Source organism: Euprymna scolopes, chromosome 46, assembly GCF_053919585.1.
Source record: "Euprymna scolopes isolate OS-2025 chromosome 46, ASM5391958v1, whole genome shotgun sequence".
Taxonomy (NCBI): Eukaryota; Metazoa; Mollusca; class Cephalopoda; order Sepiida; family Sepiolidae; genus Euprymna; species Euprymna scolopes.
In genome coordinates, this window is record NC_136527.1 from 31,402,238 (window position 1) to 31,429,065 (window position 26,828).

The following is a 26,828-nucleotide window of genomic DNA, read 5'->3' on the forward strand; positions in this document are numbered from 1 at the left end:
TGAAGAAAGTCGACCCGAGTGTCACCAAGGAGCAAGTGAGGCAAGTGGTCAGGACTTTCGACAGATGTCAGTCGATTGATCCTGCTCCAAGCACGCATGAAGCTGGTCAATTGGGGGTGAGTGGAACCTGGGAGAGACTGGCATTCGATATCACCCATAACAGGGGTGGACTTTACCTGACCATGAATGACTGCATGCCCGGGCGATTTGCCCTATGGAAGAAGCTACGTGGAGAAACAGGCAATGAAATAGCGGCAATCCTCGATGAGGTATTTTTGGAGCGAGGTCCCATGGAAGAGTTGTTAACCGACAATGGGACCGCATTCAAGTCAGTAGCAATGACGGAAGTAATGAGGAGGTGGAATATCCAACAATTTTTCAGAGCTGCCTACAGACCCAGTGACAACGGGATCGAGAGAAACCATGCACCATAAAGGCAGTTGCGGAGAGAGGAGGCACCTCACCTGAGCAAGCCATTTACTGGTATAATATGTCGTCTAGATTGGGACAAGTGCCAGAGACGGTTCCGGAACTGTCAACGTTCACATATTCCTGGAGACATCCAAGGGTTGAGCCAGCAAGCAGAGAGGCAGAGGCCTCAGGGACCATTAAACTCAGGGATGAGGTATGGGTGAAGCCACCGGGGGTGCACTGCACCACACAATGGAGTAGAGATCGCGTGACTGGGAGGAACACTAGAAACAACATCAGGGTGGATGGAGTACCGAGGCATATTCTCAACATCAGACCAGTGGAAGGCAAAGCAATCGAGCGGAATGTGCAGCAACAGGAGGAGGACGAGACACCTTAGAGGCCAAGTAGAGAGAGGAGACCACAACAGTGGATGAGAGACTACGAAATATGATCAGGGAGGCATGTGGTTAGAAGCTAAGAAAAAACAAGTCTTACCATGGGTGCTCAGCGAGTGAGTTCAGGCCGAGAAAAGGAAAAACAAAGATGGCGTCAGCATTTTATTACGTGCATTCTCGTGTGTGCGTGAAGCTGGAAACTACAAAATGAGCTTCATTTCTCAGTGCTGAGCGATTCCAGATCGGGCAGGAGAGTACACACTTCGGCAGTACATAGACTGAAATTATAATCCTTGTTTGTGTGTAAGAAGTGACCCCCTTCCATTACAGAGGTCTGCCTTTTTTGAGACTGCTTTATTCTTAACATTCAAGATGACGAACGGAAGAGCAAGTTCGCAGAAAACAAAATTGAAGAGGAAAAATAAAAAATAAAATTATTTCAAAATAGAGCTGACTATTTGGTGAATATCACGGATAAAATTAATATTATTTTATTTAACGTTTTAATATTTACATGAGAGAGAACAGATTACAAGTTTCATCTTTATTAATTTTCTAATTTGTTAATGGCGGAAACTGATATGTTTTTCCGATTAATTTTCTTAATTGTATTTGAAAGATTAAAGTCTAAAGTTAATCTCTGTATCGAAAAAAATTACACGATACAGAAGTTTATGATGAAAAATATTTTCATGATAGCTTCAAATATAATTAGTAAAGTCTTAAGAATTAAAAAAATATATAGTTTTATTATCCCCCCCCTCAAAGTGAGAGTTTAGTGGTAGATCTAGCTTTGCACAATAAAAACAAGAGACAACACGTCGCGCATAAGTTCTACAGAAGCCCCAAAATGTAAGAAAGTCGATTTTATTTTATACCTAGAAGGGGAGGGCGAGGAGCCCAGCTTTGCCCCGCCGTTAAATATGCTTAAATATGATATTTTAAATTTGTCCAGATTTCGTATATATGATTATAGAGTCGTGATGTCAGAAGTAATAAAAAATGTATTTGGGTGTCATCAGCTAGAATCGAAACCAAAAGTAAAAACTGTAGTATTCAAAGCTGGTGACGTTACCACTGTACAAACGTAACATGCATATGAACTGATTAAAAATAAACTAAGACGAATTTACAAAATGTATAACGATTTTTTTTTAATTCTGACACTATAGAACTCATGAAAGTGGTGTCAATTTCTAAAAACTGACCGTGGAGTCACTAACTTCTAAGGGTGTGTCTCGTCTCTGTGTTCACCCATTCATAATCGCGATCTATCAATTTTTAAGACCGATATTGCAGGTGCAGGAATCGCTTGAAATCGAAAGTAGTAGAGTATCTGCAGGACGATTAAAGGTAAATTTAACAAGATCACCAATTAATAGAAGGTTTTCACCAAGGCACATCCTCACATGCATAAAATAAAAATATAAAAATAACTCCGGAAAATAACGACACTTGACAAAAAACTCAAAATCACTGTAAGATGAAATAACAGTTATTTACGTGTTAGGAATATTAATTCAAATCGTACAAACATAAATGTTTTCTAGTAACGAGTGTTCATTATGCAGGCTTAGCTAAATGAGGATCTCGTGAGAATAGCATGAAGTTTAAGATTACTGATTTTTATGAACAGAGTGTCACACGTGGCTTGAAATGAATGTGAATATTTTCTGAGAGAAAAACGGTCATTAAACCATGTAAGAAAATTTTTTTGTTTTAATATTTATCATTAAAACCACATTAAATATTTTTGATATTATTTTTTGTGAAAATATTGAATGAATACTGCTTATCGTAATGTTCCTGAAATATTAAAACTATTTTTAATTATTAACATCAAAAATGCTTTATTTTTATATAAAAAAGCAAACAGAAATTCATGCGTTATTTTTAATTTAAAAAGACAATAATTTGCGATTTTAGTCATCACACATGTGCCCATAAAAATAAAACTGATTCTTTAAAGAAAAGGACATAATAAAATCCATTCAATAATTAAACTGAAAGAAACAAAACAAACAAAACGAAAAAAACATTGTTGAGAACACAAAGAGAAAAAAATAAGAAACGAAAAGTTATAAAAGGTTTCTCTCTTTTTTTTTTCATTTTTCTTAAACTTTTTCTTCTAGGGGATGAGACATCCAACCAGATGTCTGACATTTACCCCTATTTTAGTGAGTCCAACCAAGAGATCTTTTCAGGATTCTAGCCGTCCCTTTCAGTGCAATCGTTTGTATTTCACTTGCACTTGGTTCACCGGGTATGCTTGCTATGTACTTCTTAAAGTTCTTTTTCTAAAGGCTGAATGGGGAGTCGTATGACATTTACCCCTATTTTAGTGAGTGCGTAAGGAAATGAGCAACACAACTAGAAGTAAGGGGGTCGGACATGTGGGTAAAGAAAATAAACAAAGTTCGTAGTTAAGATGAAACAATATATAAAAAAAATAATGTTAAAAATATTAAAAAGTGTCTTTAAGAAGGAGATATATAATGTTTCTTACCGGAGATGACTTAAAACGGCGAAGGACAACAGAAGATAAAAGTTAGTGTCATGTGCAGTGTTGCCAACTGAGATTTTCAAAACCCGCTAGATTGGGGGACATAAAATCTCCAGAAAATCGCTAGATTTTTTACTTTTCATAACCGAGATTTAGAAAACCCGCTAGATTAACAAAAAAAAATCTCCAAAAAAACAACAAAAAAAAACCCACTATATATAAGGTACGAAGTTAAAATCTAGTGTTTCTTTTTTGAGATTTTTTTTTTAATCTAGCGGGTTTTCTAAATCTCGGTTATGAAAAGTAAAAAATTATAAAATTATAAAAAATTATAAAAAATTATAAAATATAGATTAACAAAAAAATCTCAAAAAAAACAAAACAACAACAACAAAAAAAAGAAACATTAGATTTTAACTTCCTACCTTATATATAAATTTAGTCGTTATGCAGAGTACGGAGCGTGCTTTTTTAGACATAAATTTAAAGTTAAATTCAATTTTTACGGTATCTTTTGTTTATTAAATTGTTAGGTCAAAGTTCAGAATAGTTAACAAAAAAAAAACCCATCCTCCCACGTTAAGAATAGGTTTCTAAATAATAAATAATAACATTATTATTTCAGTGCAATCAGTATGCTTCATAAGTACCATACATTTTTGGGGGTTTTTTTTCCTAGGCATCACCATTTATCAAGGCCCAGGGGCCACTCGAGGATAAGGGTTAAAGAGTGTACAGTAATCAATTGGACAATATAGTAATTGTCAGTAATGGAAATTCAGTAAATTTGTTAACTTAAGGTGAACGGCTAATCAAGAACTTGTTTACATTGGACTTGAAGACAACCATATTGTAGTCAGCTGGAAAGCAGGAAAACGGAAGACAGTTTCACTGGCGTGCAAGTTTGATGGCGGCATAGATTGAAGTTGAACTTCAATCTATGTCGAGCGAGCACTTGCCACGAAAATAACGACAAAGCAAAGACAAACTTTTTTTTTTTTTACAAAGGCATCACCACATTATCAAGTAGAAACTGGCCAATACAGCAATCATTAGTAATGAAAATTTGGTAAATTTAATAACTTATATGGAACGGCCCATCAAGAACTTATTTACTTTAGACTTGAACACAACCATATTGTAGTCAGCCGGAAAGCAGGAAAACGGAAGACAATTCCACAGGCGTGCAGTTCTAAGAAAGAGGCTTAAACTTGCCACATTTCTTCTGTCAAATAAAAAAAACATTGTTGAGAACACAAAGAGAAAAGATAAGAATCGAGAAGTTATGTTGTAATTAAGACAAACGTATGGTAGCAAGAAAAACGTGAACACGGAGATTGTGTATATACATATATATGCATATACTTATTCTCGACAAACGAGATGTTAGAAGAAAAAAAAGAAAGGATCGTTAGTATTTACTAGAAGTTGACTGAGACAACGATAAGGTATCGGCCGTGGCGACGTTGGTGAGAAGAGAGGTGGTTGATGTTTGACTCGTGCGTCGGTGAAGTAGCAGTCATGGCGATGGTGAAGACGACGATTAAGACGGCGTTGGAGAAGAGGAAGGTGCTGATGTTGACAGCGTTCGAGACGAAGATGACGGCGTCGGTGACGAAGACGGCGGAGGCAGCAACGAACGCGAAGCGTGATGTGTTTGACTGGTCGGTCTGTCTAACTGCCGATTTGAACATGCTGCCCCTTTTTTATATCGAGGCGCGATGAAAAAGTGGCTCGAGAAAGCCTGTGTTTAATTTAGGCGGGAGGCATTGTCATTGGCCGAATAATATAAATGTTATTTTGCCAATGCCTGCGGAATTGCGTGTAAATCGCCTGAGATTTGTATTTCTGTTTTATAACAAAGCTTCCCCAGATCTCAGACAATTTTTACAATTTGTGGGTGTGTTTAGTAGTGTAGTGTTTAGATCATGACAAAGTCCCTGAAGCGGGTGGGGCGGTTCCCTCTTGTTGTTCTCACCGGGGGTAGGGTCGGGATAGTGTTATTGTCGTGTGGTGATGATGTTGAGGGATTCATGTTTTGATTTTGTGGGGGGTTATTTGGAAAATGTTGTGTGGCATGAAGCTGGTTGGTGTTGCAAGGTGGGGGCAGGGGGTTTGTTTTGCACAAATGCGGTGGGCGAGGGGCCAAGCGTCTGATATGTGCGTGGTGGATCCAGTCTGTATCGCCCTTTTCATTTTGCACCTGAGACATCATGTCATTTGTTTTTATGATTGTGAAGTCACCTACCCATGGTAGATGAGATGATTGTGCCGTTGCTGATTGTGGCCGATGGAGTAAAACTTTATCACCTACTTGTATTGGGTCTCGACAGGTAAGGTGATGGGTGCCTTTCTCAAGTTTGTGATCGGCCTCGTCGTTGGCCAGGGTGACATGGTGGTGGACCTGTCTTAGCAAAGCGTTGATTTGCATGCCATATGCTCCCGGGTCGTCGCTTTTAATTTGTTTATTATGAAGCGTAGGCAAAGCAATGTTGGGGTGACGACCGGTGATTGCATAATGAGGGGAGACACCGGTAGCGCTATTAGTCGTGGCGTTCATGGATGAGACTACCAATTCGAGGACGTCAGTCTATTCACAATTCCTCTCCTCGCATAGCATGTATAGGGCATTTTTCATTGTCCGATGTTGCCGCTCAATGTTCCCCGAGCTTTGTGGACGCCAGGGGCAGTGGAGCTCCTGTGTGATGGACAGCTGGTCACAGAATTGTCTATAGACTTCTCCCGTGAAGTGTGTGCCCCGATCAGAGGAAACTATTCTTGGAATTTCCCTGTGCCGAAGAAAAAACTGAAACAGCCCGTGGGCCGCGTCAATGGCATGGTACCTTGCACATGGTATCGCCGTGAAATACCGACTAAAGCTGTCCACAATCGTCAGTATGTACCGTTTTCCTTTCGAATTTGGCATTGTTACAAAGTCGATAAAGACCAGCCTGAATGGCCTTTTTCCACGTTTGCAGTGACCCATCGACCAGTGGGTGCGTTTACCATACTTCCCTTTGCATTTTGCGCAAGTTTTGCAAAAGTCGACATAGGCCTTAATGTCGCGGTTCTTGAACTCCCACCAGTAGCCGGACAAGAGTTCTCGCATGCGAATGATGCCTGAGTGGTTGCTGCCCTCGTGGGCCTGGAAGAGGTATCTGGGACGAAGTTTATATGGCACAACCAGTTTGGGGGAGTTATTGCTGTCCCTCATCATCAGTACGGCGGTACCCGGTTCCAGAAAAAATTGTTGGAAGTGATGTTTGAAGAACGTAGCTCGGTGATCGCTAGCATCAAAATGTGGTTCACTGGGGTTGGTTGACTGGAGGGCACTGATAAGGTTTCATCCTTCTGTTGTTCGTTTGCAACGCCTAGGTGGTTGCAGATTTTCTCCATAGGGATGGGAGATGAGTGGTATACGAAGAATGCATTGCTGATATGTTCTTGGGTGTGGGCGTCCCGTGTTGTGTGTGTCTTGGGAAGGAGTTGTAGACTGTGTGAGTCGTTGAGGCACCAAGATGGGATGTATATGCGTAAGGTTGATCCACTTAGCTCGAAAGTCTGGCCTGATGGGGTCGGGTCATGTGGAGTTTTGATTTTTCTTTGTCCATTACCTCTGCTGAGCATGTCGGCCCAAATGTTGGATTCACCCTCGATGTATTCCAGGACAAATTTATAGCATGAAATTTCTTCCTGCCATCTTCGTATTTTGGCGTTATTGAATTCTTGTTGATCCAAATATGTTAATGATCGATGGTCGGTGAAGAGAACAAAAGGGCGGCTTCGGAGGAAATAATCGAATTTGATTATTGCCCACTTGACAGCGTAGGCCTCCCGTTCCGTCGTGGACCAGTTCTGTTCTGTGGAGTTAAAAGTATGGGAGGCAACAGCGACGATATTTTTCTTCCCGTTGTCAGTCTCTTGCATTAGTATCGCACCACATGCCACGTCGCTAGCATCGGTGGTGAGTGTAAACAGCTTGGAAAAATCCGGAAATGAAATGATGGGTGGTGAAGAGAGTCGTTCTTTAATTTTTTTGAAGGCTTTGTCGGCGCTCTCTGTCCATATGAAGGGTTTATTGATCTTGTTGAGATCATGTATGGGAGACATGAGTTTTGAGAATGTGCCCGACCTGATTTGTTCCTACAGGCGCGTCTCAAGGAACTGTCTGGACCATAACAGTCGGCCGATGAGGCTTTGTAACTCCTTCTTTGATGTTGGGGGCTTCATTTCTCGGATAGCTCGAACGTATTCGGGGTCAGGCTTGAAGCCTTCCTTGGTTATAATGCGACCCAGGAATTTTACCTCGATTGTGAGGAATGAGCACTTGTCAGGGTTTAGTTTGAGTCCAAAATTTCGGAGGGCAGTGAAAAGCTGTTCTAGAACGAGTAAGTATTCGTCAAAAGTTCTTGCGTGAACCAAATTGTCGTCGATGTAGGACGAGATGTTATCACGCGACGTGACTGTTGCCAGAGCTTCTGCTACACAGCGGGAAGAGATCTCTCCGGCCGAAGTAAGACCGAAAGCCAAATGAGTATATTGGTAGCACTGGTCTTTCCACGTAAATGCGGTTTTGTGTCGGTCTTGCTGATCGATTTCGATTTGCCAATATCCGCTGCGTAGATCTAGGGAAACAAAGTACGTGTTGCCGTTGCCGATCTTGTTGAATAACTGGTCAATTCTCGGTATTGGGTAAGGGTCTAGATCGACCAAGACTTTGTTCAGTGTCCTTTTGAAATTGGCTACTACGCGGAACTAACCCGAACCGTTTTTCTTGCGCACAGCGAACACTGGGCTATTGAAGCCTTTGGGGTCGGTGCATTTTTCAATGACGCTTTTATTTGCCATGCGATTGATTTCCGCGTCGACATCCGCTTCTAAGGCCTGGGCGATTGGGTGTTGCTTTTGACTGCGGGACTGACCGTTGGTTGGTATGCGGACGGGTCGGATGAATGTCCCCTTTTCTCTCCTATTTGTACCAATGATGTCTGCATATCTAATGAGTAGGTCAGCTGTAGCCCCCAATTCGTCACAACGAGGGTGGCTTGGTAATGACAGTCCAGTGTTTTGCTTCAGCCAGGTAAGTTTTTCCTCTAGTGTCTGGTTGTTGGGCTGGAGTTTCGTAGTTAAGTGACTTCGGAAGACAGCAGTTTGGGGTTCAAATGCCGAAATGTGGGTTCATGACGCCGGCGGTGTAATGGGCGCTGAGTGTGTTAGGTGTCCCGAGGGAAGTATACGTCTAAATTCTACGGTATATTTCTGGTTGTCAATTACGTATGAGTTGAGCGTGTTATGGACCAGGATATTTTGGCCGATCAGAATTGGAGTGTTTTGTGTTGTTATGAGTACGTTCACCCCTCTAAAAGTGGGGAGTCAAAACTGCCAATAGTGACGTCACTGGTTAATTCGCCAAAGGCGGTGATGCTGCCGTTGATGCCTTTCACTCGAACGTCAATGTGGGCAATGTGTTTCTTAGCTTCTTTCGGAAGCTGACATAAAGGGATGATGCATGTAGAGCATCCCGAGTCTAGCATCGCGATGGCAGAGAAATAAATATCTTCGATTCTGAAAACAGACTGGACGAGTGGTGACTGGTGGTCAGGTCCTTGATGATTGAACATGTGATGATTGATGTGGGGGTAGGGTGAACGAGCCATCACATCTCGTCCTGCCCGAAGTGAAAATCCTGGAGGTTTGTGGATTGTTGCGGCGATGTGGGTCTATCGGCTGATGGGTCGTCATCTGTCGTGGCGACGTGGGCTTGAGCTTGGGTATGAGGTGGGTGACGAAATGGGCAGTTACGCCCATGGAAGCAGGGTCGACCTCCGAGGTAATTCTGACACAGTGGCGGTCTATGCTGGCGCTTCTTGTGGTATTGAGGGCGGTCCTGTCTTTGTTGTTGGTTGGTTGGGCCGGTTTGTTGAGGGTGTGGCTGCCTACTAGATCAGGGTGATAGGTTCGACTTGGGTGGCGCATTCTCCCGATTTGACTGCCATGGTCTTTGAGTGTAAAATGATTCCTGGGCAGTCGCGTGTGTGAGATCAGATTTTATACCGCGATCGAGGTACCTTTGGGCCTCGCAAGCTATACCGATCGCGTTGTAGTGGGAGTCCATAGTTTTGACCAAGTGGGGGTAAAGACTTGGGTTCCAAGCCTTCACCTTCTCGCTCATCAGCATCGCGCCTATGATGGAAACAAGGCCGTCCACTGTTAGTTCGGTGTTTTTATCTTTTTTAAACTTGTTTTTAATGTGGACGGCCGCATCTCTGAGGGTTCTTTCTAGGCGAGATGCGAAGTCCGGTAGTCTCTCGCCATCCAGTCGCTCCAGGTCCAAGGCACGGCAAAGGTGTTGAAAATTCGTCATCTGGCTGCCGTGTGCTGCCTGTAGGTAGTCTTTCAACGCGTTGAACGTGGATGTGTCAGCCTTCGAATCGACCATTTGTTGAAAGATTCCCTGGTCGAGGAGATCCTTCACAGATTTGACAAACTCGCCCTCTAGACTGGGGTAGTTGCCTAATTCCGGTGTGACGTGGATGGCGTAAGCCTTGGACAGTGCTGTGATAAACTGGTTGACATTGTTACCCGGTCGGAAGGATTTTGCTGCCTCATAATGTCCCGTATCGTCTACTGCCGTATAAACAGACTGTAGTCGCCTTCCGATCGGTTTGTGTGGGGTGTTGTTGAGGTTGATAGCCTCATAGCCGACAACATTTCGTCGATGTCCTCCTGTAACTCGCGGAGGGTATGTTCCGATGGTTGTATGTCTCTGGTTTTTATGTTGAACATCAGTGCTTTCTGTTCCCGGATAAGGGTAAAAAGTTCAGCTCGTGTGAAGTCTGAATATTTGTTCATATTTTCCTTGCTGCACGCTCTGACACCAATGTTGTAATTAAGACAAACGTATGGTAGCAAGAAAAACGTGAACACGGAGATTGTGTATATACATATATATGCATATATTTATTCTCGACAAATGAGATGTTAGAAGAAAAAAAAGAAAGGATCGTTAGTATTGTCCATCACAAAAACTGGCTTGGATTCTCTACTTACACAGATGCAGCAGGCAGCGCAACTCATAGCTTCTCTGTATCTCACTCCCTAGCGCAAATTGTTACTTTTCCAACCCGCTTCCCTGATCAGGAAAAACAACACGCATCACTATTAGATCTGTTTTTGACCACAGTTCCTGATGATTGTGTAACGAAAGCCGACAGCCCACTTGGGAACGCTGATCATGCGGTGATAATGGTTGAAATCGCCCTAAACTCTAGACCCAAAACTGAAGAGCCAGTGCTCAAAACAACGAGATATTATAAAAAGGCTGACTGGGAAGCTATCAGAGATCTTATCAGAGACGCCCCATGGGGAAATATTTTTTCTCTTCCTGCTGAACAGTGTGCAACCGAGACCACTGAATGGTTCAAAACTGCAATCGAAGCGCATGTTCCCATGCGGAAATTCTATAGCAAGCCCCACTCTCCCCAATGGTTTACTTCGACTTGCGCAACTGCCATTGCTCAAAGGCAGCATGCATTCCGCAGGTTTAATCGACATAAGTCCAGTTCAAACAAACAGAAGTACATAGAAGCTAGAAGTAACGTTAAGAAAGAAATAGCGACAGCTAAGAGGGAATTTACGGAAACCACTAAAAAACTAGGAACTCGTGACTTCTGGAAAATCTACAACAGTGTAGTAAATAATGGGCAATCAACAATTCCCCCACTAACCAACAATCACGAGGTTCTTTGCTCAGCAACCGAGAAGGCTAACATGCTTGCCAGTCGGTTTGCCTCAAACTCCACACTGGACCCTCTAAACCACCCCCTACCTAAATTTCCTATGCGGACAGACGCCACGCTAGACGATCTGAAAATCACCCCTGCTCAGGTGCATGCTATCATGAAAAACCTTGACACTTCCAAAGCATGTGGACCCGACCTCATCCCAGCTGTGCTATTAAAAAAGTGCTCAGCCGAAGTAGCTCCAGTTCTCTCCAGACTCTACAACAAATGCCTTAATGGATCTTGCTTTCCGAGCTGTTGGAAAACTGCTTCTGTAGTACCAGTATTCAAGAATTCTGGCGAAAGAACTGACCCATTAAATTATCGCCCTATTAGCCTCCCCCCATTTTTAGCCAAAATATTTGAGACCTTAATTAACCATGCTCTAATCCAGCACCTTACAGATGCTAAACTTCTGACCGACCATCAATATGGATTTAGACAAGCCCGTTCCACGGCAGACATCCTCACTGTAATCTCTGAACGCATATACCATTCACTGGACAAAGCGGGAGAGGGCAGAGCGGTAGCTCTAGATATATCTAAGGCTTTTGACAGGGTATGGCATGAGGGTCTCCTCAGAAAGATTAGATCTTACGGTATCACTGGTAGAATACTTAACGTAATTAAATCCTTCTTAGATAAGAGAAAAATCCAGGTTGTCCTCGACGGTCGTACATCTAAACAATATGATATAAATGCGGGAGTGCCCCAAGGATCTATCCTTGGACCTCTGCTGTTCCTGATATTCATAAATGACCTCCCCGACAAAATTGCCTCTGAGATGGGTATATATGCTGATGACACCACACTCTATAGCAGGCACGAGAGGAAAACAAACGAACATATATCTAAAGTAATGGCAAAGACACTAGAGGATGACCTCCAATCAGTAGTGGAATGGGGACAAAAATGGATGGTAACGTCCAATGCCACCAAGACAAAACTGGTTTCATTCAATAATTACAAGAAACCTTCTCTACCACCTATAGCAATGGCCAACGACTCTTTATCTGAGAGTACGTCTCTCAAGCTCCTTGGCCTAACGTTCACAGGAAACATGAGTTGGAACAATTACATCGAGGGCATTGCCAGGGCCGCTGCAAGGAAGGTGGGCTCTCTCTACCGTGCTAGAAAACTTTTAACATCCGAAAGTATCCTGTACCTCTATAAGGCCACTATTCGCCCATGTATGGAGTATTGCTGTCATATTTGGGCCGGTGCATCGGCTACTAGTCTCTCGCTCCTTGACAGGGTCTAAAAGAGAGTCGCAAATCTGATAGGCCCTAAACTGGCATTTAACTTAAGCCTCTGTCCCATCGTCGAAACGTTGCATCCCTCTGCCTGTTCTACAAGTATTATAATGGTGAATGCTCTGAAGAACTGCAAGCACTTGTGCCCCCACGACGTGAACACCCTCGACAGACCCGACAAGCTGAAAAATCCCACCCCCACACTGTAGAGATCCCTAGATGTAAAAGATCTTTCTACTCCAGTAGTTTCTTCCCCAGAACTGCTAGACTTTGGAATTCCATTCCAGGTCACTGCTTCCCCAACTGTACTGACATGCATAAGTTCAAGTGCAACGTGAACCAACATCTCGCTGCCCTAATCCCTACATAGTACCCCAGTAGATGTTTCCCCTGATAGTAGCCCCCTACACCAAAGTGGCAATGTGCCTTGTTTGGGGTGAAAATGTAAAAAAAAAAAAAAAAAAGAAGTTGACTGAACGACGATAAGGTATCGGCCATGGCGACGTTGGTGAGAAGAGAGGTGGTTGATGTTTGACTCGTGTGTCGGTGAAGTAGCAGTCGTGGCGATGGTGAAGACGACGATTAAGACGGCACTGGAGAAGAGGAAGGTGCTGACTGCTGATGTTGACAGCGTTCGAGGCGAAGATGACGGCGTCGGTGACGAAGATGGCGGAGGCAGCAACGAACACGAAGCGTGATGTGTTTGACTGGTCGGTCTGTCTAACTGCCGATTTTTTTATATCGAGGCGCGATGAAAAAGTGGCTCGAGAAAGCCTGTGTTTAATTTAGGTGGGAGGCATTGTCATTGTCATTGGCCGAAAAATATAAATGTTATTTTGCCTGCGGAATTGCGCGTAAATCGCCTGAGATTTGTATTTCTGTTTTATAACAGTTATAAAAGGCTAAATGGGGAATCGTATGCGCAATGAAATGAATAACACAGCTAGAAGTAAGGGGGTCGGACATGTGGGTAAAGAAAATAAACAAAGTTCGTAGTTAAGATGAAAGAATATAAAAAAAAATAACGTTAAAAATATTAAAAAGTGTCTTTAAGAAGGAGATATATAATGTTTCTTACCGGAGATGACTTAAAACGGCGAAGGACAACAGAAGATAAAAGTTAGTGTCATGTGCAGTGTTGTAGAAAGGCTGCTAACTACAATTTGGCAAAGATCAAAGTGTAATATCTGTTCTTCAGATGCTCCACTTCCATTTCTCGTTCTCTTTCAGTGGAGGAGAAATCCTTCACGACTGAGACAATTTTTTATTTTTGTACCTTTTCTCCACGTTAAAAAACGACCCTGGTGTCTAACTCTATCCCGTGGGGGGGATAGTAAATAGGTACAATTAGGGAACAAAACACCGGTCAAGCTGCCGGTGTCGAGTCAGGGGAAACTCCATAAGAAAAATGTCCGGCCAAGGGAGATAACTATTGAAGGGGCTAAACTAAGCGACATAATACATGCAAAATAGACAACTATTAAAAGAAGAAAACAACTTTTATAATTATTGTAATTTATTTATTTTTGAAAAACTATTTTTTTTAATTCAAAAGACGGTTTAAAAGTTAATCTTGAAACTTAACTCTACTGTTTTGTAAGTAAACTACTTTTTAATTTCATTAAACTTCTGTAATTGAACCTGTTTGTTTCAACTAAACAGAAAAAATACAAATAAAACAAAAATAAAACAATTACATTTACACATTTATTGTACATTGACAAACATTTAAAGAAAAACACAACATAATACAATGGAGTTCAATAAGACTCACCGGCTGGTGGAATAAGGCCTTAGAGCTCACCTCCTCCTCGTGGTGGAAAAGGTTCTCCTCTCCTTGAGAGGGAAAATCAACACGTCTGCCCATGACCAAAAACACAAGGAATATATAAGGGGCAGATTACTCCTTCCTGGTGTCCTCTAATTTTTAGTCCCCTACACTGGGTTAGAGTAATACTAGGCATATTTGACAGACAGATTTAAGAACAAAAAAAAAAAAACAAGAGAAAGTTAAGATGTTCCGAGTGTAAGTCAAAACTGCAAATGTTATCTGTATTAAGATAAAATAGATTTCAAAAGTTATAGATAAAAAATTGTTTAACTTGGCTTAGCTTGGGGTCTGAAGAGTCTGACCCTTCTTCTTGAGGTCTTATCGAAAAAAGGAAAAACGAGTAGACCTACTGATTTATTCTGGGTACTTAAAGGATATTGTGTAGGTTGGTGTGTGTGTGGTTAATGCTTTTATTTATTTATTTATTTTATTATTTAAAAAAATACAAACAAATCCTTCACGTACATACTCTTCACGGAACAAAGTCATAATCCAAAAATCATGTAAATTGATAAAGCCGCATTTTTTTTAAATTTAGAAAATAAAATGTATAATTTTTAGCAATTTTTAAAACGTTTTAATTATTTTGAAAAAAAAAAAGCCCTATTAGCCCTAAAAGAGCCCATGGGGCACACCCACCAGTTAACGCGAAGTATAGACAAACAAAATTATATAGAAATCAGTCAGTTACAACTGTTCAGAAAGTGTGTTTATATTATAATACGCTAACTTTGTTATCTATCTCTGTTTTTAATTTACTATTGACCGCTACGGTTTTGATTTACATCTGTATTTTTTACTTTTTATCTTTACTGCGTTATAATAAATATTCAATCTGCCAAGTAAACTGATTAAACTATCCGATCGTTAATTCGAGATACGTAGTGGAAACATGGGTAACTAAGCAGACAAAAACAGTAATAAAAACATTTTGCTCTACAGTAGTATTGAGCTCTTTTTCAGGTTTATTTACCATTTACTCATTATATATATATTTCGATTTTCGACGTATGAGACTCCGACAATTGACTTGAAGGTCTAGAACTCAGCGTGTCGACATTCACTTAGACGTATATGGCACTTTAGTCCTGCTAGAGACTTGCAATGGCGGCCGCAGTGGTGACAGACATATAAATGCGAGACTTTAGCTCCACACTGCTCAGCATTAATTTTTGACTTGACTCTCGCTTCTTTTAGTTTTTCGATGCAAAACGCCGAGAACTCCTTGATTTTTCTGTCACACATTTCTATCCACTTCCTTCTGTCTTTGTCAGTTAGCTCAATATTGTTATATTCCATATTTAGAACCTGCAAATTAGACTTTATTTTGTCTTTGTAACGGAACCATGGTCGTCCCACGTTTCGACGGCCTCTGTCTAATTGGCCATACAGGAGTTGCTTCGGTATCCTATCATCATCCATTCGTATCACATGACCCGCCCATCGAAGCTGCGACTGGATTAAGAAGCTTTCGATGTTGCTGATTTTAAAAAGTGTGAATAATTTCGCATTTGATATTTTGTCTTTCAAAGTAAAACCGCAAATGGCACATAGACATCTCTTATGGAAGATGTCAAGCTGCGAAATTTGTTTTCGGTACGGGGTCCACGTCTCCGAGGCATACAAAAGTGTGGACAGTACCACAGCCTTATATACATGACTTTTTGTCTTCAGGCTTAAACCCCGAACATTCCATAATCTTGTGTGCAGCTTGCCAAAGGCGCTGCTTGCTCGGGAGATACGGTTGATAACTTCATGGTCAAGAGATGCACTTGAATCAACCACACTTCCCAAGTATGTAAACTTGTTAACATACTTCAGGTTTTTCCCATCTACCTGAATCGACATCTGAGGAAAATTGTGCACGGTTTGTTTCTGTTTAACACCCTGTACTTGTTTTGGTGTAGGTGGTGGCTGGTAGATGACTTCCGTTTTCTTTATACTGATTGTCAAGCCAAAGGCTTTACATGCAGTAGAAAACCGATTTACAAGATGTTGAGCCTCCTCCCGAGAGGTCGCGACAAGGGCAGCATCATCTGCAAACAGCAAATCTCTTATAATGGTTCTTCGGAGAAGTGTTTTCGCTTTGAAGCGTTGTTGATTAAAAATCCCACCATCTGTACGGAATTGGAAATGAACGCCAGTGTCAACATCTGCAAATGCATATTTCAGCATAACAGAGAAGTAAAGGGCGAATAGTACTGGAGCCATTACACAACCTTGTTTTGTTTCATTGGTCACAGTGAAAGGCTCAGAAGAGTCCCCATTGGACATCACTGAAGCCTTCATGCCATCATGGAAGGATGTTATAACTTTGAGCATATTGTCAGGTATACCAATTTTCTTAAGGATTTTCCATAGAGCAGTTCGGTTGACAGTGTCAAAGGCTTTAGTAAGATCAATGAACACTATGTATAGCTCTTGGTTCTTTTCTCGAACTTTCTCAGAGACCTGTCGCAGAGAAAAGATAATATCTATTGTACCCGAAGAGAGCGGAAACCACACTGCGATTCGGGATAAATCTCATCTACAAGATGTCTGATTAATCGGTTCATTATTAGTCTGGCCATGATTTTTCCAGCAATTGAGAGCAGAGATATGCCACGATGATTGTCACAGGAATTCCTCAAGCCTTTATTTTTATAAAGATGGTAAATTGATGCATCTTTAAAGTCATGTGGGACTTTTCCAGATGTCCAAATGGACACGAAAAGTGCATGTAGCTTTCTGGCCAGTTTATGGCCACCATATCTGTAGACTTCCGGTGGTATACCGTAATTTCCTGGTGCTTTACCCAATGATATCTGTTCAACTGCTGCAAGGACTTCTGGGAGAGTTGGTAACACGGATAGTTCTGATCTCTCGGGAACCTGCTCAATTGAGTTTATAATCTCATCGTCTGTTACCGAAGAAGAATTTAACACTGTTTCAAAATGTTCCTTCCAGCGTCTCAAGATACCGTCCTTGTCTATCAGTAATGTCCCGTCTTCTGCTAAAATTGGCGAAACTCCTGATTCTTGAAGACCGAAAACCTTCCTTATACCTTCATAAAAGGCTTTTGTGTCCTTTCTGTTGAATGCTGACTGAACAGCTTCTGCGTGTGCGGTCCACCATTTCTCTTTCATCTGTCGTAGTGTCCTCTGCACTTTCCCTTTGCAGGTTTTGTATGCCAATCTTTTTTCAGTAGAGTTTTGGTCGTCAATCCATGCTTTGTGAGCTTGGTGCATTTTCTGAATTTGATCCTGGGCTTCTATATCCTGGTCATCAAACCAATCCTGGTGCTTCCGTATGGGCAAGCCCAGCACTTTCAGGGCAGTGGAATGGGTGATATTTCGTAGCGCTTCCCAGGACGCTTCTATGTTGTCAGTTATTTCTACACCATCTACATTTTCATCCAACTTGTCAGAAAGTATTGTTCGAGTTTCAGTATTCTTAAGCGACAATACATTAATACGTTTTGGAATAGATGACTTCTTTACCTGTCTGCGCCAAAGAGTCAGAGACACTTTGCTACGTAGCCGAGCATAATCTGATAGGTAACAGCTTGTATGGAAGGTATTTGAAGTCAGGAAAATCACGTTTCTTAGTGATGACATAGTCAATCATATGCCAGCTGTTTGAACGAGGGTGCATCATGTGGTTTTGCGACAATTTTTCTGTTGAAAAACTGTTAGTGATGGTCATATTGAATTCTCTGCAGAGGGAGAGCAAATGAAGACCATTTTCATTCATTCTACCAACGCCATGATGCCCCAGAACCCCTTTCCATGATTGGAAGTCAGAACCGACCCGAGCATTAAAGTCGCCCATCAAAATGAGTTTGTCCTTATGGCGAATACCACCGATTACTTCTCGCAGTTGTTGGTAGAATTCATCTCTCTCCTCATCCGGTCTGCTCATTGTTGGTGCATAGCAGCTTAAAAGTGTAACCCGAGTTTCAAGTTCCAACTCAAGGGTCAAAGTCATAATGCGGTCCGATAGACCTTTGGGAAGAGATTTCAGTGATTTGGCTAGTTCTGATTTTACGGCAAATCCTACACCAGAAAGGCGAGACTCATCAGGCCCTCTACCCTTGGAGAAAAAGACATAGCCACCCTTTTCCTCCTTAAATTGAGAGACACCAGCAAGGCGTGTTTCACTGAGTGCCGCAATATCGATCTTATATTTCTTAAGTTCACGAGATATCAACGCTGTTTTACGTTCTGGTGCATTAGGATTGTCCTGGAGGGTGCGAATATTCCACGATCCAATATTAAATTTCTTACTTAATTTATAATTATTTCGACTGCACACTGGATACCCAGACAGCTGCAGTTCACTGTCAAGGTGAGTGTGTACGAGCAATTTCTAGGGCTCCTTTTATCGCCCCTTCCCCATACATGGGGAAAGCAGTGCTATCCCTAAATAGGGCTGCTTTGCCACCAATGGAGGACACGAGCTGCGCAATTGCACACATATTTGCACAGAACGGCCATCACTCATTGGCCGCCACAGTGAAGACATTCGGCTAAGGACTTCCAGTGATACCTTTCACCTGTCCCCGTCACCTTCAACCTTACGCCCATGGACTTTGTTGGTGCAGGACCATGTAAAACCTAGACCCCATCAAAGTTGTCAGAGAACCCACACATAGGCCTTGATTATAGTGGTGAAAGCCCGTGTACAACTATCCACACTTTTTGGTGCTGCTGATAGCACTAAATCGGTGCAAAAGCGAACAACAGACCTCAGGTTTTATATCAAAGTTTCCCTCTCCTAGATACATGTCTTAACAAAGACTAAGGGTGCATCTCTCCTTGTGGTCAGGTATAATCCCACCAGTTTTCTGGATCACTCTTCGTCTGGACTCTACCCTTTGACCTGTCCGGCTTGGGTGGCCCTACCAGGAGTACATGACTCCCGCCGGCATAGCTCTAGGGGTCATAGAGACTCGCAAAATGCCCCACCACGGTAAGGTGGTGATCCACGGGGCACGTATATATATATATATATATATATATATATATATATATATATATATATATATATATATATATATGTATGTATATATATATATATACTCTTCTTTTTTCTATTGATTGTTTTCTTTTCCATATTCTTTCTTCTCCATATTTTTCTATTATTTTTTTCTTTTTCTCCCTCAGCCTTTCCGCCAACCGCCCCTCTCCTCTCTTCACCTTCCTTCCTCTCTTCCTCACCATCTTACTCTCCCCCACTCCCCCTTCTTTCTATATTATTCCTTCCCTACGTTATCAAAGTTATTGCATTATTTTCCCTTCTACATCAATCCCGCCCTCATCTCACATCTATTCATTATCCTGCGCTAGTCAATTCATCTATTTTTTTTATCTAAAAAAGGTTTATTATTTATTAGAAAGTTTTATTTTCAGAAATTTTTTTAATTAAAAATAATAGTAAAACGTGCTTGTAAATATCTTTTTAATTGCGTACAATATATATATATATATATATATATATATATATATATATATATATATACATTGCGTTGAAATTGTTAGTAGATGGAGACACAATATGTAAAAAACGAAACATTTTATAAAGTAAAACTAAGAAAAGAAAAATTCCCTCGGGGAAAATGCTTTACGAAAAACATTTCCCATTTTAGTCGGCGGTAAAAACAGCATAGGGTGATCTGAACATTCGTCACGCATCATAATCACGTCTAAAATTAAAGGGAGTGAAAATTAAGAGTAAAAAAATTAAAGAAATTAAAGAAAAAAAAACTAACTTAAAAATCCTAATTAAAAACTAATCTTAAAAAATGGTAGACACCAAATTGATTAGCAAGCAATACAAAGAATTGATATTTCATCAAACTTATACTATAAATGGAATACTTGATATTCCTGCTCTTATAGATATAAAGTTCTTCCCAGTAAAAGTAAAGATAAGTGTACTCTGTACATTTAAAAGAGAAACAGAAGAGAAGATACAAAGGTACTTTAACTTATCCCCAGTAGTAGTAAAAACAGAAAATAATACAAGTACAATATATTACAACTTATATAAAGAATTTAAAACATGGGAAGAAGAAGTACAACTAAATGGAAGTGGATATAATTTCATAGCAGCAACAGAAGCAATAATTAAACAATATAAAAACATCCTTCTTAGAAGGTTCAAGTTATATTCCTCTAAAGATAAAAAGGTACTTGAGTAATCAATATTAAGAATGATGATAACGTTTCTTATGGTGTATCCTAGCAAAACTCTACCCAGCAGAAGTACATAAAGAAAGAGTATCTAAATATGAACCATATAAAGAAATGATCAATATGAATAATATAGATTATCCAGTAAAGATAAAAGATATTCCTAAAGTAGAAAAACAGAACCCCTTCCTTAGTATAAATGTCTTTGGTCTACAAAATCCAAAAGTAAAAGATAGTATCCAATATATGTATCAAATAATTCTAAAGGAGAAGAAGTAATAGATCTCCTCTTTATACAAGATTCAGAAACTTCTTACTACGTTTATATAAAAGACCTTAATAGATACCTCTCAGATAAAGTACATAGAAATTCTAGAATAATATGTAGAAGACGTTTAACCCTTCATAGATCAGAAGAAGCACTAGAAAGACATCAAATGTGAGAAAAATACTTCAGCTAAATGTAATATGCCTACTCAACCTGTAACTAAATTTATTAATCATCATTTTAGATCAAGACTTCCCTTTGTAATATACTCTGATTTTGAAGCAACTAATATTCCTTTAGAGAAACTTTGTGAAGATAATACAAAGACCTTAGCAACACAAGAAATTAATAGTTTCGGATTATACTTTAAATCGTATTACCCTGACTTAATACCGTCCGAATATGTAACCTATACAGGAAAAGATGCAATTAAAAAATATATTATGAATATAATGTGCTTCTATGAATCTGTAGAGATGGTACTTAAAAGTAAATCTAAATTAAGATTAACCTCAGAAGAGAAAATAGAATTTGAGAATGCAACTAAATGTTATATGTGTAATACTGAATTTACTGATACTAAAATAAAAGAACATTCTCACCTTAGTCATAAGTATCGTAGAGCATCATGTCAAGAAGGTAAATCTTCAAAGTTAATTCCTATACTTTTCCACAATGGTTCTAACTATGATTTCCATTTCTTAATTACCGAACTAATCAAGTATGAAACTAAATATCATAAAGTAAATGTCTTAGCTAGAACATCAGAAGAATTTATCTCAATAGACTATGGAAACCAATCCCTTAGATTAAGGTTCGTAGATTCCTATAGATTCCTTGCAAGTAGCTTAGATTGGCATAGTAAAATCTTTTAGTAAATTTCCTTTAATGGAAGATGAAATGTTTGATTACTTTGATTCCAATAAAGGAGAAAGAATCATCTCTGAATATAAAACAGGTCTCCTTAAAAAGAAAGGAGTATATCCCTATGAGTATATCACATCTCTAGATATCTTAAAAGAAACTTCTCTTCCTACTTATGAGAAAACTAGAGTTATACATCTTGATAAAAAATTATTTAATATCCCTAAAGATCATAAACTATATCCTTATATTCTTAAATTGTATAACTACAAAAGAGTATCTCCATGGTATTCATCTTTAAAGAGAGAAGATATAACACCTGAAGAATATTCAAGAGTCAAAGAAGTATGGAAATATTATAATTGTAAATCACTTCAAGATTATCATAATCTATATCTTAAATGTTCTACTCTTAGCAGATGCCTTTGAACAATATCGAGAATTTAATCTAACTTATCATAATATAGATACTTGATATACTTATACAAACCCTGGACTTACCTGGCAATGTGGATTAAAATACACTGGAATAGAATTAGAAAATCTGCAAGATAAAGAAATGTTTCTACTATTTGATAAAAGTATAATGGAGGTTTCTCTGGAGTACTAGGTTCAAGATATAAGATTCAATAGTAATATCTATAACCGCTAATGAAGATATCTACAAAATGATGAAAGAAACTAAACTTACTACTAACGTCCCTAAGGAACATCCTTTATATTTAAATAATGAATCAATAGAAAATGGATTTTATACCTCTGCTTATCATAAAGATTCCCCTTTATACTCAGAAAAGAATAAGAAGGTTGTAGGAAAGTTTTAAGATGAACTAAATCGGGAAAAAGATGTATTAGTTTGTAGCTCTAAAAAGTCAAAGTTATACTTACTCTCATTCGGGACAAGTCTTTAAAAAACTTAAAGATAGTTCTAGTGCTACTGTAAGAAAGGATATTAAAGTAGAGGATTACAAACAATCATTATTTAATTCTACTCTACAGTATAATAACGTTTGTTTAAATTCAAAGAAACATAAACTATTCCTTCAACAGATAAAAAGATTTCAATTCATCCATTTGATAACAGGAGACATATTCTCCCTGATGGAATAAGTACTAGACCTTTTTATATGCATTCAGATCCTTTTAAAACATAAGTAATTAAAAAATATAGTTCCCTTTAAAAATGAGTAGTAACTTCTGTCGAAGTTGTAAAGAAATAAAACCTCTTGAAAACTTTTATAAAGATAATTCCAGAGCATATTGTATTTATTGTTCTAGGAATTTATGTAAAGAATATTATAAAAGAAATAGTAAAAGACAATTAATTAAATTATGGATCTCAGGAGGAATGAAAAACCCTGATTTGATTACTTATATTCTGTTTATATTAATTCTAAGGAGTGTTACTTTTGTAATATAAAATTTGATAACACAGAAAAATAAAAGAAGATGTCTTGATCATTGTAGTATTTCTGGTGTTCCTACATTTATTATATGTAGTAAATGTAATTTTAATATTTTACCTAAAATAGATAATCTAAGAAATAAATTACATCTAGAATTACATAGATTCTTTAAACGTATATAACTCCTTTCCGTCCTTTTACTTTTTTAATCCTCTAATTCTACATCCTCATCAGACTCTTCTTCTTCTTTTTCTTGATCCTTAGTGAATTTAATATCATTCTACCCCTTAGAATTTTCTCCTAGATAATAAAGACTCATACTTTTCATTTCTTTTAAATCTTCCTTTTGGATAATATTAGTAAATCTCCTTGGAAGGTATACTTTTACATTTTCCTTCAATGGTTAGTTTTTACTGATTCAATATCAATGATATAAGAAAGGTTTTAATAATGAGTTTTTAAACGTAAATAACTTTAACTTTTTCTAGTTCATACACCCCATTTATAGATCCACTTCCATTTCTAATATCTAGATAAGCTGCTTCTAAACTATGAATTTGAAAAGTAGTATCATTAACCCAAACGAATAAAAAGGAAATAGTTTTTAGATAAGGTTTTTCATAAGTTGTTATTGTTACATACTCTCCATTAGAATCTTTAGTAGGATGAAATGTTGCTGATGCTTTATATGCAACTGAATAATTACTAGTAATAAATTTTAAACTAATTATTTTATCTCTATGGATTCCTAGGAATACATTACGAGTATCTCCTCTTTGAAATATTCCAAAATTTACTTCTTTCATTTTTATCCTTGTAGAGTCAACATAATTCTTAGTAGCATCAGTTAGATCTATAGGTTCGTCAAGATTAGTAATTCTAGAATTGTTCATATCACCTTTAAATCTAGTAGAGTCTACATATAACTTATTCGTTGCATCTTGATCCTTAAAAGGTTTTCCTAAATTAGTTGGTGTAAAACCATTTAGATTTCTTACTGACCATTCAACAAACTTTTTAGTAGTTGCATCTTTATCATCTACTGGCCAATCTAAATTCATTATTTTTTATCTGGCATATCCCCATTAAACACTCTAGCATCTACATATCTTTTATTTGCTGCATCCATTGAATCAACAGGATCTCCTAATCTAACAATTTTATTTCTAGCCATAAAGATTGCATTATCAACATAACTTCTAGTTGCTGCATCTGATAAATCATTGGCTTCCCTAAGATTAGTAATTTTATTTTGATTCATATTAATCTGACCTGATGCTATTCCATTCTTGATATAGTCATTATCCACAACAGGAGTTGAATAATCTGGTTGTCTGCCATGTCTATCCATTTTTTAAAAAAAGTAAAATTCAACAAAAGATAATTTAGGTCCAACACTTCCATCCTAATACATTGTAAAAATATGAGGACGTTTATGTATATTAAAACTTAAGAAGTTATTTTTATTACACTAGTCCAGGATAGATTTTCATCTGCTGGTTTAGTAGTAACTCCAAGTCCAAAACTATCATTTAAAGGTAATCCATCTGATAATCTTCCTCTTATTACCACAAGATAATCACGATCATTGGAATATCTACATCACAAATTTTTACAAACCCTCTAGGATTAAAAACTACATTCTTAGGTCCAGTTTGTTTAATCATTTTTGTAAGATTATCAACATACTTTTTATTCACAGAATCCAATAAGTTTACTGGGTTATCTAGATGAAGAATTCTAAGAATCTTCATATCAAGATTCTTTGTAATATTTATTTCTTTTGAATCTACATATTGTTTATTAACTGCATCATTGGAATCTACTGGTGTTTTAAGATGTTTTATACGCTGAGAATTCATATCAATTTCTCCTGAGGCAATTCCATTCTTTACATAATCAGTATTTTTCACAGTTGATACTTGAGTTTTTGAATTTATTGTTCTTCCAAATATATCCATTTTTTTACAGATTTAAAGGAGTAAACTTATCTTTTACTTCCCTTGATCTCTCTTTTTACTAAGATCTATACATGAAAATCAAAGTCCTTATTCCATATACCATTACATAATCTTCGGAATCCAGGATAAGACATATCATCCCAGGCGTAATCCTCATAGATAAATCTAAGAGATCTTTTATCTTGATAGAAAAGAATTCATAGATTAGAATTTTCTCTGGTGGTTTGTTTAGATAGTTTAAAATAGTTTTGTGAGATATAAAAACAATATTTGAGTGTCTTCCACGAATATAATAATCTTCACACTTACTTGTTTTTCTAGAATTACATCATCAAAAATAATTAAGTTCTCATAACTATGATCTACATCAGAAGGATCCATAATATCAGTATTTTTATTAAAGAAGGTAACGTTTATATCTGGAGTGAATACTGCATTTTTCTTTAAATATTCTACTACTAGATCTGAATCCATATCTTGATGTTGAAAGAATTTTAATACCGCATCCTTAGGGAGTTCTTCTAACTTCTGTAGTAGTTCATATTCCTTTTGAAATAAAGATTTACCATATACCATTAAATTATTATAATCTAGGAAACCTTCCTTTAGTAAGAAATTCATTAAGAGATTAGTTTTTCCACACCCTGATTTACCTACTATAATTCCTCTTATACTCTCAGGGAGTTCTGGATTATTATTTCTATCCATTGTATTTTTTCTTGATAAATTTTCTATCTCCATTTTATTTAATTTAGTTTAGGATTGTAAATCTTCTTCCAGTTGATTCGAGGTTCATTTCTATATCACTGAAAAGTGTAGCAAATACTTCTACTCCTGTTCCTGGTTTCTTATCGAAAATAGATTTAATTTGGATATCTAAGTTACTAAAGTTTATTCGATCATCATTTACAAAGATAGGGTAAAGGGATTTAAAGGTGATGGAAGAAAAGTTGGGTCATCTAGATCATAAAAGTTCTTCTTGAAATCTGTTTAAAGATCCTACAGTATATATCTTCAGAGAAATCTATTTCAATATCATGGTTTGGGTATCTACGAGTATTAATTTCCACAAAGATTTTCCTTAGTCCTAGATTACTAAAGTTAGCCTTAGAGTGTAGATCATTACTTTGGAAACCTATAATAATATATCTAGGAGTTCCAGTAGTATTTTGTAGACTCCAGTTAAAGTCAGTAGAGTTGTTTAGGATATTAGTTTGTGTGTTTCCTCCTCTAAAGTAGATTGTAGAGATATTTCTTTTTTCAATATTCTCATAAAGACTAATTTCACTTTCTAGATTAGGTTTAATTACAGGCATAAAGAGAGACATCTTGGTGAGACTTAATTTATAGTCACTCTTATTAACTCCTTTCTTTACCCGAAGAGAATGATTATCCACTAACCTTTTTAGTCTAAAGGATTGTTGAACTCCATATAAAACTTTCTTGTAATCTTCCATAAACCCAAAGATGTGATCCAAAGGTACATTAAAACTAAACCTTTTAAATCTAGATCTTAGAAGCATTGATGTATTAGTTTCATTGGTATCCTAATCTATATCAGGAAGCCAAGAAATACTAAGTCCTTTACTAGAGGTTTCAAGGATAGAGTATTTAAACATCCCCAACATCGTTGTAGTTTGACCAGGTCTATCAATATCTTCCACTACATTTCCATTAATCAAATAAATTATTCTTTCAAAAAGATACATCATAGCGTTATTAATTAAAGATGCTTTATCAAAGTCTTGTGGAGAAAGAAGTGGCTTACCGTTAAAGTGGCTGTGCGTTTGTGCCTGCAGAGCACAAATTGAGAATCAAGATGGCGTCCGCAGGCTTTTATGTGGAAAAAAGTCTCGTGGAATCTCGTACCCTGGTTCCATAAATAACGAGGAAAGGAAAGCGGGAGGACAGACGATTTTTAGTCACTAAAGCGAACGGGCGTGTGTAAAAGAAGAGGTAGAAGAAAAGAGTGTGGTGAA